Source organism: Dama dama, chromosome 12 (genome assembly GCF_033118175.1).
Source record: "Dama dama isolate Ldn47 chromosome 12, ASM3311817v1, whole genome shotgun sequence".
NCBI classification, from domain to species: domain Eukaryota; kingdom Metazoa; phylum Chordata; class Mammalia; order Artiodactyla; family Cervidae; genus Dama; species Dama dama.
The window spans coordinates 73563863-73578972 of NC_083692.1; the positions used below are offsets into that span (position 1 = coordinate 73563863).

Below are 15110 nucleotides of genomic sequence, written 5' to 3' on the forward strand. Positions count from 1 at the left end.
TAACCAGTCATAGTTTAATAGTTTAATGTGTCCCTTTTTGTTTGTTTCCAGATGACTTTCTCAGTTCCATTAGAGCTTTCAAACCTTTTGGAATCTTGCTTTTATAACCTCATTTTCTATTTCTTTTTCTTACTTCCTTTCTTGCACCTCACGATCTGACATCACCTGTTTATTATCTGACAATGCTATATGCTACATGCCTTTAAATATACTGGTTCTTCTTCCCCAGTGCCGCTTTCACCATTTCACCATCTCCACCCACTGCTCTTCTCTCTGGAAGAGAAGGATAATTCATACCTCGACATAAACACATGCTATAATGTTTAGACTTCCTTTCCTACCATCTCTTTACAGTCTGAGCAGATTTATACCTTCCTTGTCTATGTTCCTATTCACTTTATTCATGCCCCAAAGCATCACTTACCATGTCACATTATAGTTATATACATAAGTGGATTGAGGGGAGGAATTGCGTTTATCTTTTTTTGTAACCTCAAGTTCTAACAGATGCTAAGAACAAAAAAGGAAGAAGACACTAAAAACATTGCCCCATCAAATATAAGCTAAAGGTTTCAATAATATGGAAGTTAATACCTAAACATAATGAAGGAAACATGGGAAAATCAGATTGCAACTAATATAGTAACAGATACAGTAAATTATGTATTTGTAATATAACAATTCAACAAATAGGGGAACCCACAGGGTGACTGAAAAACAGAAAAGTATGGATGACTATGTAACTAAGAAGATGAATAAAAAGACTTGAGAGGAGTTCTGAAGAAGCAAAAAAACTAAAAAAAAAACCCCAGGAAAACCTACCCCAGAAAATAGAGATTATAAAAATGAAGAAGAATTAAGGAAAAAGAAGTAAACTACGTCAAAAATGAAGAGAAACTAAGAAAGGTATGTGTAAAATGATAAAGAAGAGAAAGAAGTTTCACTTTAATTTAAGTAAGAGGTTGTTTATGGATTATTATTTTCATTACATTCTGGGTACACTCTTCAGAAACTCTATAATCATAAACAACTTTGAGTATGCTCTAAAGCACTGTGTCTTAAAAGATTTCTTCCATAAGCTTTTATCAGTTATACAGTACTAGATGTGAATTTATTTGCTTTTTTGCTCTCCAATATCCTTCAGCTACCTGAGAATGAAGAATTTGAAAAAATGAGTTCAAAAAGGGCTATAATATGAAACCTAATAGAATAATACCGATTACTCTTGGTTACACTGAAGTGAGTACTGGAAAAAGAAAGTTAGAGATGTCAAAAATAAATTTTCCCTAGATATACTAACAAGAAAAGAAATATAAAACCAAATATTAGAAAATATAGAAACCCACAGTCTGATGTGTGAAATTCACATATCAAAGTTTTAAATCCACCTGAGGCATAGTCAGGATTCTATTCATGCCCCAAGAGGTAGTCATAGATAGGATTTTAGATGGAGATACCAGGGTATGATGTTTATTTACCTGGAAGTCATTGAATATCTATAATCAAACTCCTGGTTGATTAGGTTCTGAAACCACCATCGCTTATTAATTAGTTGTTCTCAGAAAAGAGGTTTTAAAGTTGTTTTTCTCAGACACATTAATTATAATTATCTAATTAAATATACATGTTATAAAATAAAAAGTCCAGATGTTTTGCTTTTATTGTGATTAATCCTTTTTCTTCACCCATATAGAATTGATTATCTTCCAGAAAAAGATTCCTAAACATTTTATCTTCTATAGATGGAGGAAATATCAATATTTGGGATTCCAAATAATAGAATTATCAAACTGAAAGAGACCTACATATATCTCATAGTTTTGAAACTCTAAACCATCATTTATATACATTTTTCCTCAATCTCAAAATATTGAGAGGCTAGAACCTGCCTCAGCTAAACTGGACTTCATCTTGTCCTTCAAATTGTCGTAAAATCCTTTACCTATAAGTAAAAGTTTGCTTCCCTATTTTAAGACCCCCTCTTTTTTACTTTTTATAACTGCGTGTAATATAAATAGTTTTCAGTGTCTGTTTTATTAACTTTTTATGTACAGAAACTCAACAACCCCATTAGCTTTCTGTTTTCAAGACTCAAAAACTAAACCCCTTTTATATTTCTTTTTAGAAGGAAAAGTACCTTTCACTTTTGGAAAAAAATCACATTTGTCAACTTTCTCTAAACCCTTCTGCATTCTACTTATTGTTTACAGGTAAAATTAATAAAAAACATTGTAAAATTGTACAGCATATAAGAATACAGGAGAATCAATTGATCTCCTGGTAGTTTTCATTTTTTTGGTAAGTTTTGAACATCATATTTTAAGTTAGAATTTACACTGGAAACAGTTTACTCAGATTTGGGTTTTCAGGCGTGTCTTCTTTTCAAGTATCTATAAGACTTCCTTCTTGAAAATTTTACAAGTATCTAGTAAATCTCCTTCCATTACCACTGAGAATCAGTTTATACTTTATCTCTTTTTAGAAACTAATGAGATTATAGGAACCCACGTTTTCTCAGATTTATGTGTCACCAATTTTTCTTACCTGTTTATCAAAGTGCAGAAGATGAGGATCTTTCATATAATCATCACTGGCAACAGAAAACGCTGACTCCAAAAATTATAAAGCCATTGGCTTTTCCTATATCTTTCACATAACCCTAACACTGTGTGAATCTAGTTAAACTAAAGGTCTATTTACCTTCTCCAAATGCCAATGAACTTTTCCCAGTTATTTTCCACTACTAGTCAGTTTGTTACTCCAGATGTTACCTTGCTTTAGGATAACACTCATTCAGTCATCTCCATAGCAATTCAACAACAGAATCATGTCTGACACTAGAGTTACTCTACATATTATTAAATTTATCCATTTTCCTCTATTTCACCTGTATAAGAAACATTTTCATGAAGTCTTAGGTTTTCCTGTGTTTTCTAACAAAGAGTGCCATAAATCTTGTCATTGTGGAAATAAAGCTAATTAACAGCTCTAGAGGACGGTGATCAAGTGATTGCTTAGATAGGAGTTTAGAAGGACTTCATGAATCAAGGGACTTTACCTCTAGGGACCTATTTGGTTTGACCAGAACAAAGGTCCAAAAGACTCATAATACTCATAATAAGATACTAGACAAGAAGAAACAATATATATTTGTCAACATAGAAGGATAGCACATGCTGTACTCATGATTTTGTTACCTTGATGTATAACTTCTAAATATTTCAGTACATAGTTAATGGACTTCCATTTTCACACTTGATCTTGTCCCCACAATTGTCAGAGGAAAGAAGTTTTCTATTGGCTGGTTTGGTGATGTGAAGAGCCCCAAACTGTCAGAGGCCAGTTGTAGCTGTGTTCTCTTTGGAACATTCTTTCCTGGGGGCACCAGGACCTGTGAATCTATTAAACCAAAGTTCACAAGAATAGGAAGCATCAATGTTCATGGTAAATTATTTGGCTCTATTGTTAAAGAGGCTTTTTCTCCCTTGGGTACATACATTCTGGCTAAAGGACAGATGGTAATATATGGTGGCCATTGGCTTTAAGATATATACTGCATCAGATAGACAGCTTTCTAAACTTGTAAGGTGTTCATTCCCTAGCTGATATAAAATTGAGCATTCACCAGGCTATTCCATCACTCTATGAGTGATTTTTTTTTTGGAATATGAAACATAGTAAGTGTAGTAAATTCTACAGGTGTGAGACTGTTGTCACACTTCATTTTCTATGAAAATGTGTCCAGATCCAAAATTGCATGGGACGCCATAGGAATAGATAAGGTAGAAAAAATACTGTGTAAGTCCATAAAGGGTAGTGTGCTAACAGAAGCACCATGGTTGGGAAAATAAGTACCCAGAAAAAAATTATATCACTATGAAGACAAGTCTTAAATCCTTCCAGAAAATATAGACACTGAATCTACTGAGAGTTTAGTGAGTTGTGGCACCGTGGAGTGTACTGAGGCTTTACTTTTGTATTGGCAACGTAGGCAGTTGGCCGTAATGATAGCCAGGTTACCCATTGTGAGGGGAAATCAATGTTGTTAAGTCTATGCAGATACTTCAGTTAGACAGCCACATAATAATTGTAGGGGAATTAAATGCCCCAGTCACATCAATGGATGTTTTGATATCTTGGTAAATCTGATGCTACTTTAAATCTGTAGGTGAGGTTGTAAAACTGAATCTAAGAGCTTTATGTGTAGCCATGTTTCTCTATTTAAGACATGTGTTACTCTCACTGTGTGAATGTGAAGTATTTTCCTCCATCAATGAGATATTGACAACTTTTATACAAAGATTTTAAAAAGAAAAAGGTTTTAAGAATGTTTCTCTATTTAAGACATGTTTTAGTCTCACTGTGTGAATGTGAAGTATTTTCCTCCATCAATGAGATATTGACAACTTTTATACAAAGTTTTTAAAAAGAAAAAAGCTCTATAAGAATTGGTTTATAGAGATTACTAAGTGCTGATGTAAATCTAATGAAACTCATGTTCCAAAAAGTCTTTTAACTGATTTCTACTGTTTTAAATGTGCTAGCTTTTTCAGAAAAAAATTCTCATTAGAAATTATAGCTCAAAAGCTTTTTACATGATCCAAATTCACATAATCAAAATAAATTCTTGAATAATTCAGACTTATTTGATACATTTTTTAAAGTAAAAATTGATGGTTTCCTCGATCTTACCAGTATAGAGCAAAAATAAGCATTTAAAATTAGAAAAAGTATAAAATTATGTGTTCAATCAATTTGAGTTATACTTCTAAGAATATAGTGTGTCCACTTAAACTTAGCATTTAATGTCCTTAGGAATTTTAAGACCTTACCTTACTATCAAATACAGTAATTAGTGGATTGTCTTTGAACAATTTAAAAATAATTTTGAATACCAAAACATTGGTCATTGTGTGTGTACGTATGTGTGTATGTTTGGGTATGTGACTTATTTATTTATAGAGCATCTATATCTTTTTTATCAAGTTAGCAAATGTGTTAATTTTTGCTACTTTAAGCATAACATTTACTGCCTGTAAGTAGAAATGTGTGTGTAGAATGTGTGTGGCTGTTGAGAGTTATATATTATATATAAACTTTGCTGGCTTACTAAAATGACTCAGTATCATACTGAGCAGTTGGATAGACTGCTCTCAATTATTCACCTTCAGCAATTCTCAGTGGAATAGAAATTAGTTATGTTGGTTAAAAGTCGTAATTAATATGGGTGATTGTGACTATACTAGAATTTAACATGACCCCAAAATACTACTGACTAAGCAAGTAATAGAATGTGGACTTGCTTACCAAGGGGTTAAAGAAAGGACATTATTCTTAAAATATTACCCTTTAAAAAAAAAAATCACTGAAGTATAGTTGATTTACAATGTTTCAGATGTATGGCAAAGTGGCTCAATATCTATCTATCATCTATCCTTTTTCAGATTCTTTTCCACTCTAGGCTGTTACAGGATATCGAATATAGTTCCCAGTTCTACTCTGCAGGTTCTTGTTGATTATCTATTTTATTTATAGTAGTGTGTATCTGTTAGTCCCAAATTTCTAATTTATCCCCCCACCCCCAGTTCCATACTTCTTTCTCAAGACTGTTTTGGCTATTCAGGGTCATTTTTGTTTCTATACAGATTTAAAATGTTTTGTTCCAGTTCTGTGAAAAATGTCATTTGTTGTTAGGTAGTTAGAATAAGGAAAAAGAGTCCAAAATGGCGGTGGCTAAAAGACCTGGAAGGGAAAGCCGGCGAAAATAGAACAAAGGAAGGTACGAGGACTGGAGTGAGAACCTCAGGTAAAACAAACAACGCTCCAGCCTAAGCCCAATTTACATAAGACAGGCCCAGGGACAGAGAAACATATAAAAAGAGGAGCCAAAGCCCTCTTCTCCCTTTTTGCTCCCTCTCTCTACCGTGCGATGGGGCGATCTTCTCTTCGCGTCTTTGGATCGACGTGCCCTCACACTTCGAAGATGGATTTTCCTGCTATTATCTAAATAAATAGAGCTGTAACACTGAGCTGTAACACTGATTTATTTAAGAGCTATAACACGGTCCCTTCGAGACCTGAGAGCTATAACACGGTCTGTCCTCCGAAGACTGTGACCCGCCAAGGGGCTTTAATGTCCGTCACTCCAAATTTTTGTTGTGACGAGACAAAGAACCGAGGAACATACACGCGCGTGACAATAAGATTGTGTTGACTCTGTAGATTGCCTTGGGTAGTATGGTCATTTTAACACTGCCAATTCCTCCAATGTAAGAGCACTGTATATATTTCCATCTATTTGTGTCATCTTTGATTTCTTTCATCAGTGTCTTATAGTTTCTGGAGTACAGGTCTTTTGTCTTCTTGGGTAGGTTTATCCGAGGTATTTTATTCCCTTTGATGTGATAGTAAATGGAATTGTTTCCTTAATTTTGCTTTCTGATAGTTCAGTTTTAGTGCATAGAAATGCAACAGATTTCTTTATATTAATTTTATATCTTGAAACTTTACCAAATTCATTGATGAGCTCTTGTAGTTTTCTGGTGATATCTTTGGGATTTTCTATGTATGGTATCATGTCATCTGCAAACAATGACTGTTTTACTTCTTCTTTTCCAATTTTTATTCTTTTTTCTCTTTTTGCCGGGGTCCAGCCTCGGCAGGATCCAGGGGTACCCTCAGGATGAACAGCGTCGGAGAGAGAGAGAGACAGACAGACAGAGAGAGAGAGACAGAAACAGAGAGAGAGAGAGAGACCAGACTGGGGGGGTGCAGCAGAGTCTGGCAAATCTTTATTTTTTACCGTAGCTTTTATATTCTAAGTTAGTACATTTTTAAGGGGAAGATAGTTTAATATTAATCAGCTTGTCCTACAAGAAACCAGGGTGTTTTCTGCATACTTCTTTGTGAGACTCTTGTACATTATCTTCTGGCCTTGGGGCCTATTGACATTTTCTGACCTAGGTGAATGCAAAGCTGTTTTCCTGTAATCTATTCTTTAATGAACACAAAGGTCAGTCCTTTTGCAGAAGTTATCAGTTAAATTTATCTTAAAGGTTTACCACACAAAGACTCTGCAGCTCCAGTGAGGCAGTCCCTGTTTAGCATTCCTGGTTAAAATTAACAACTCTAAACTCTTATTTTTCTAAATCTTTAACTATAACCGCTTTTAGAATACTATTTTTATGTTCTCTAATAGGGCTTCCTCACCCCCGAAGGGCTCTGTGCCTATTAGGGCCTTTTGTGTGATCAGGTTCTTTATGCTGTTCATGATTAAGGTGTTGTGAGCAGTCATGTGCATTAGTACACATTTGCCAAGCAGGCTAGAATGCCAGCAAAGGGGTCTAAACTGAAACACTCCTTTCATCCTGGATAATCTTATAGGATACCACCGTCTGGGGGACATATTGATTAAAGTTCTAAGTTGATTCTGTTTGGAGAGAGATCGGGGAAGGCCTTCTACCTGTGTCACAGAAATTAGGGAGTAGTCTAATATAGCAAGCATCAGAAAGACAGATCATCTTTAAGGTGAGCGCCGGGGCAGCTTTTCAAAATCCCTGAGGTCCTGATCTGCCTTGCTTGTCAGGTCTTCTCCTCATGACCTTGTTATGGGTGGGATCTCGTGTGCTGGCTCCCGGCATCTTTTTCTTTGATTGTTGTGGCTAGGACTTCCAAAACCATGTATAACAGTGGCAAGAGTGGGCATCCTTGAATTGCTCCTGATCTTAGAAAGAATGCGTTCAGTTTTTCACTGATGAATACGATGTTAACTGTGGATTTGTCAATATAAAGCCTTTATTATATTGAGGCACACTTTCTGGAGAGTTTTTGTTTTTTTTTTTTAAATCTTAAATGTCGAATTTGATCAAAATCTTTTCCTGAATCTATTGAGATGATTGTATGGTTTTTATTCATCAATTTGTTAATGTGGTATATCACACTGATTTGCAAATATTGAACCATCCTTCCATCCCTCAGATAAATTTCATCTAGTTAAGGCATGTGATACTTTTAATGTATTATTGGATTGGGTTTGCTAGTATTTTGTTGAGGACTTTTTGTATCTACATTCAACAGTGACATTGGTTTTAATTTTCTTTTTTGTGTGTGTCACTTGTCTGGTTTTGTTGTCAGGGTGACCTTGGTCTCATCGAATGGCTTTGTGAGCATTCCTTCCTTACCAATATTTTGAAGTAGTTTGAAAAGAGTAGGTGTTAACTCTTTCTAAATGTTTGGTAGAATTCACCTGTGAACCCATTTGGTTCTGAACTTTTGTTTGTTGGGATTTTCAAAAAATATTGATTCAATTTCGTCTTTTCTCTTCTTCCTGATCCAGCCTTGGGAGATTGTACCACTCTAAGAATTTGTCCATTTCTTCTAGGTTGTCCTTTTTATTTGCAAATATTAATCTCTTATGATCCTTCATATTTTGGTGGTGTTAGTTATAACTTCTTGTTCATTTCTGATTTTACTGATTTTGGCCCTTTCCCTTTTTTTTTCTTGATGAGTCTGGCTAAAAGTTTATCACTTGTTTATCATTTCAAAGAATGAACTTTTAGTTTCATTGATCTTTCCTAGTTATTTTTTTTTTGTTGTTGTTGTTGTTTCTATTTCATTTATTTCTGATCTTTATGATTTCTATCCTTCTACTAACTTGGGTTTTGTTTGTTCCTCTGAGATTTAACTTATTCTTTGAGGTAGGCCTGTATGGCCATGAAATTTCCTTTGAGAACTACTTTTGCTCATCAACATTTGATGATAGCCACTCTGACAGGTGTTAGGTGATATATCATTGTGGTTTTAACTTGCATCTCTCTGGTGATTAAAGATGTTGAGCATCTTTTCATGTGCCCTTTGGCCATCTGTATGTGTTCTTTGCAAAAACGTCTGTTCAGGTTTTCTACCCATTTTTATTTTATTTTATTTTTTCTTTTAGTTTTATTTAATTTTTTTTCCATTTATTTTTATTAGTTGGAGGCTAATTACTTTACAATATTGTAGTGGTTTTTGCCATACATGGACATGAATCAGCCATGGATTTACATGTGTTCCTCCCTCCTCCCTCCCCATCCTATTCCTCTGGGTCTTCCCAGTGCACCAGCCCCGAGCACTTGTCTCATGCATCCAACCTGGGCTGGTGATCTGTTTCACCCTAGATAATATACATGTTTTGATGCTGTTCTCTCAGATCATCCCACCCTTGCCTTCTCCCATAGAGTCCAAAAGTCTGTTCTGTACATCTGTGTCTCTTTTTCTGTCTTGCATATAGGGTTATCGTTACCATCTTCCTAAATTCCATATATATGCGTTGGTATACTCTATTGGTGTTTATCTTTCTGGCTTACTTCACTCTGTATACTGGGCTCCAGTTTTATCCATCTCATTAGAACTGATTCAAATGTATTCTTTTTAATGGCTGAGTAATATTCTATTGTGTATATGTACCACAGCTTCCTTATCCATTCATCTGCTGATGGGCATCTAGGTTGCTTCCATGTCCTGGCTATTACAAACAGTGCTGTGATGAACATTGGGGTGCACGTGTCTCTTTCAGATCTGGTTTCCTCAGTGTATATGCCCAGAAGTGGGATTGCTGGGTCATATGGCAATTCTGTTTCCAGTATTGTAAGGAATCTCCACACTGTTCTCCATAGCGGCTGTACTAGTTTGCATTCCCACCAGCAGTGTAAGAGGGTTCCCTTTTCTCCACACCCTCTCCAGCATTTATTGCTTGTAGACTTTTGGATAGCAGCCACTCTGACTGGTGTGTAATGGTACCTCATTGAGGTTTTGATTTGCATTTCTCTGATAATGAGTGATGTTGAGCATCTTTTCATGTGTTTGTTAGCCATCTGTATGTCTTCTTTGGAGAAATGTCTGTTTAGATCTTTGGCCCATTTTTTGATTGAGTCATTTATTTTTCTGGAATTGAGCTGCAGGAGTTGCTTGTATATTTTTGAGATTAATCCTTTGTCTGTTTCTTCATTTGCTATTATTTTCTCCCATCCTGAAGGCTGTCATTTCACCTTGCTTATAGTTTCCTTTGTTGTGCAAAAGGTTTCAAGTTTGATTAGGTCCCATGTGTTTATTTTTGCTTTTATTTCCAATATTCTGGGAGATGGGTCATAGAGGATCCTGCTGTGATTTATGTCGGAGAGTGTTTTGCCTATTTTCTCCTCTAGGAGTTTTATAGTTTCTGGTCTTACATTTAGATCTTTAATCCATTTTGAGTTTATTTTTGTGTATGGTGTAAAAATATGGAATGCTTCACAAATTTGCGTGTCATCCTTGTGCAGGGGCCATGTTAATCTTCTCTGTAGGTTCCAATTTTAGTATATGTGCTGCCGAAACAAGCACTCTACCCATTTTTAAATCAGGTTGTTTGTTTTTATTGATGTCTTGTATGAGCTATTATATATATATATGTAAAATAATATATATATATATATATATATATATAGGGTATTAACCTCTTATTGGCCATATCATTTGCAAATATTTTCTCCCTTACAGTAGGTTGTCTTCTTGTTTTGTTGATGTTTCCTTTTTTAAAAAAAAGCTTTTAAGATTAATTAGGTCCCATTTGTTTATTTTTGCTTTAATTTCCTTTTCTTTGGGAGTCAGATTCAAGACAGTATTGCTATGTCTTATGGAAATAGTGTTGCACAGTTTTTTCCCAGCACTTTAAATATATCCCTCCACTCTTGGTCCTGTAAAGCTTCTGCTGAGGAATCAGCTTATATTCTTATGGGGCTTCCTTTGTATGTGATTAGTTGTTTCTCTCTTGCTCCCTTTAAGATTCTCTTTATTTTTAATTTTGTCATTTTAATTATAACATGGCATGATGTGTTTCTCTTTGGGTTTATCTTTCTTGGGACCTTCTCTGCTTCCCGTATCTTGATGTCTGTTTCTTTTCCCAGAGTAGGAAAGTTTTTAGTCATTATCTTTTCAGAGAATTTCTCTGTCTCCTCTCTCTTTTCCTTCTCAGAGTGCTATAATATGAATATTACACACTTGATGTTGTCCCAGAGTTCCTTTAAACTCATCATTAAAAATTTGTTCTGATTGGGTGCCTTTCACTCTTCCATCTTACAGATTGCTTATCTGTTCTGTACTATCTAGTGTCCTGTTGATTCCCTCTCATTATTTTTTGTTTCAGTTATTGAATTCTTCATTTGTGATTAGTTTTCTTACATTTTCTGACTCTGATAACATTCTCACTGAGTTCTTCCTTTGTTTTTTTGAGATTGATAAACATGCTTATAACTATTTTTAAAAAACTCTTTTATCAGGTGAATTACTTACCTCCATTTCATTAGGGGTTTTTCTATTCTTTCATTTCATTCTTTTGTTTGGAACATATCCCCCTTGTCTTCTCATTTGGTTTCGCTAATGATTCTTGCTTCTGTGATAGGTGAAATAGCTACCTCTTCCTGGTGGCTGAGATAGTAAAGAATTTGCCTGCAGTGCAGGAGACGTGGGTTTGATTCCTGGGTTGGGAAGATCCCCTGGAGAAGGAAAGGCAACCCACTCCAGTATTCTTGCCTAGAGAATCCCATGGGCAGAGAGGCCTGGTGGGCTATCGTATATGGGGTTGCAAAAAGTCAGACACGACCGAGTGACTAACACTAACACTAACCCTGGTCTTGAAAAACCTTTTGTAGGAGCATACTTTGAGTTGACAGGGTGTGCCTTGGGGCTTTGGCCATTAGGCTGGAGTGTGAGCCTTATACTGGGAATAGTATCTGGGGAGTGCTATGCCTAAAGCCACTTTGGAAGGAAGACTGGGGATTGAAAAGGTGCAGATGAGGGAGATCCCCAAAGCTCACTAGCAACTCTGATATCCAAGAGTGTTCCAGAAGTTCCCTGCCCATTTGACAGATGATCTAGGTAAGTTATTAAATGGATTTTTTCCCCATCTAGTCCAGGTGCCCATTAAACTGCTATTTTTTCACTGTATCTAACAGTGAGTGAGTTTGTATTCTGCCCTTTAGCTACATCCCTCCCTGCCACAATTTGCCATGATGATTTAGGGTACCACATTCCATCATTCCTACCTGTGTTTCTGTAGACTACCTCTGTGCATTAGCTGTTCAATCAGCTGTTTGATCTTCAGCAATACTTGCTCCATATGTAGGTACAGATTCAGTGTGCTTAGGGGAGGAGATGAGTTCAGGGTCTTTCTAAGCGTCATTTTGCCCTTCCCCCAGTCAGGGAGTACTGTGGTTGTACAGTTCCTTGGAAGGAAAGATGACCTATGGTACAGATCTTACTAATCTGTGGACAAGGCTAATTGCTGATGTGTTTTGTTTAAGAACTAAGAGAGAACAAGAGTATAAGTTTCTTGAGATGCAATCTAGGCTGAATTATGTGGATGGACTTTTCAGAGAGGGCAGAGAGAATGCCCATGTAAAAGTCCATTAGAGATTATTCACTATACAGGAACAAGGTAACTTGCCTCTGTGATGTAAATCAGCCTCTTTTCCTTAGGATAGTACTGCTTCATTGATACCTTATACTGTTCATTCTTAATGGATTCTAAAGTGTGGCCATAGAAACATAGTTGAAGTCTCTGCATAGACACAACAGCATGAGTTTCCCCTTACCACGGGTGATCTGGCTACCACCATGACTGACTGTGCAAGTTTGTAAGGCAGAAGTAAAGCCTGATCACAATGGATGGAGCCACACCTCACCATGCTGTCAGTATACTCGCCATCCACCTGTTCTGGAAGGATTAGGGACTTGTCTTCATAGGGATATGAATTTGTTCTGGGTATTGATTTTTCTTCCCCAACCATAGTGCTTCTGCTAGTATTACCATTATGGACTAATAGAACATTTTTTGCCATATCTATTCCTATGCAACTTTGGCTCTGGAGATGTTTTTATAAAAAGTGAAGTGTCACAACAGGCTTATGCCCCTAGAATTCACTAGACTTACTCGCACTCAATAACCGAGAAACATCTCATGGATATAGTGGAGGAATGGCTTGATGAATGGTCAGAGTTTTTGTCAACTGGGAGGTGAACAACTTAAAAGTTTATGAGGCTGCCTATTTGATGCAGAAAATAACTTAAACCAGTGGCTGCTATATATTGTCCTCTGCCTGATACCTAGCGTATATGAATCCCAAGGGTAAAAAGTCACTTTAACAATAGGAGTGAACTATTATGGGAATTTATGTTTTTTATTGGAGAAGGAAATGGCAACCCACTCCAGTATTCTTGCCTGGGAAATCCCATGGACAGAGGAGCCTGGTGGACTAAGTCCATGGGATCGCAAAGAGTCAGAAAGGACTGAGCAACTGAAGATGAAGATGCTTCTTATTATTGTGAACTTTGTTTTAGTAGGTTCAGAGGTCCTAGAGCCCCAGGGAAGAATATTCCAAAGGGAACATAGCTAAGACTGGCCTCTGACAACTTTGAGCTCTTCATATCGCTGAATCAGTAAATGGAAAAGGGCTTGCCTCTGACAATTGTGGTAACTAGGGAAACACTGAAAATGGAAGCTCATAAGCCATATATTGTAACATTTGAAGATTATAAATCAAAGAAACAAAATCTTAAGTGCAGTGTGTTCTATCCTTTAGCATTGATAAACGTAAATATGTTGTTTCCTCTTTGTCTCTAGTGTCTTTTTTTGGCTGCACTGCATGACTTGTGGGATCTTAGTTTCCTGACCAGGGATTGAACCTGGGGCCACAGCAATGAAAATGCCAAGTCCTAACACCTGGACCACCAGGGAATTTCCTCTAGTGTCTTATTATGAGTCTTTAGTACCTTTGTTCTGGTCCAACCAATAGGTCCCTTAGGGGTAAAGTCCCTTGATCCATGAACTCCTTCTAAATTCTGATCTTTGCAGTATTACTTAGTTATTGTCCTCTAGAGCTGTTAATAACCTTCATTTACCACATGTGGCAAGATTTTACAGAATTTTTTGTTAGCACAAGAAAATCTAAGACTCTATGAGGACTCTCTTTTCTTTGTACAGGTAAAATAGAAGACAGAATAAATTTAACATTAAGGCAAGTAGCTATACTGTTATACATGATACTGTTTTGGAACTGCTACGGACATGAGCCACATCTTTAGGTTCATGAGTGGTATCATAAAGCAGGATAGCTAGTGTCTGGGGGTAACAAATTGACCATTCAGTTCAGTTGAGTTGCTCCATCGTGTCCGACTCTCTGCGGCCCCATGAATTGCAGCATACCAAGCTTTCCTGTCCATCACCAACCCCTGGAGCTGGCTCAAACTCTTATCCATCAAGTCGGTGATGCCATCCAACCATCTCATCCTCAGTCATCTCCTTCTCCTCCTGCCTTCAATCTTTCCCAGCATCAGGGTCTTTTCCAGTGAGTCAGTTCTTTGCATCAGGTGGCCACAGTATTGGAGCTTCAGCTTTAGCATCAGTCCTAATTGACCATTGGTGGAGCATAATTGTGAAAAGGATATTGACATATTGAATAAGGTAAACTGACCTTGAATTTAACTAGAATCACACAGTGCTAGAGTAAAGTGGAAGACATTAGGAAAAGTGAAATGACTTTATAATGTTGGTGGTCAGCATTCTGTTGTTAGTGATAATTACATGAATGATTCTCAACCTCTGCAATTTGATAAACAGTTAAGGAAAATTGGTGACACTTTAAACTAAGAAAACAAGGGTTCTTATTATCTCCATTCATTTTTCAAAAGAGATAATGTATAAACTGATTCTCTTCTGTGAAAAGGGAAACATTCATTTAGTACATGCAAAATTTTCAAGCTGGAAAAGAGTCTAATTAACACATAAATATAAGAGAAATCCAAAGCCCCAAAGCTGAATAAATTATTTCCAACTATGTCACTTTAAGTTATGATGTAGAAAATATACAAATGATATGAAAACTACCAAGAGAGGAAATTGGTTCTCCTGCTCTCTTATGTGCTTTAATATTTTATGATTTTTTAATGTTGTCTCCAAACTACAGATAGAAAGCAGAAAATTTTAGAGAAAGCTGACAAAAGTGATTTTTTGGGGGGAAGTGAAAGATAGGGGGTAAAGTGATCCTAAGAGGAAATATAAAAGGGATTGAGGTTTTGAGTCTTAGAAATATAAGTGGTGA

At 36.3% G+C, this 15110-nt stretch overlaps 1 non-coding gene across 1 annotated transcript; it reads right to left on the reverse strand.

Annotated features, from left to right (window-relative positions):
• Positions 1-10250: 10250 nt before the first annotated feature.
• Positions 10251-10356, reverse strand: LOC133067498 (U6 spliceosomal RNA). Its single transcript, XR_009695290.1, has one exon. It is a non-coding gene; the product is annotated as a U6 spliceosomal RNA (small nuclear RNA).
• Positions 10357-15110: the final 4754 nt, after the last annotated feature.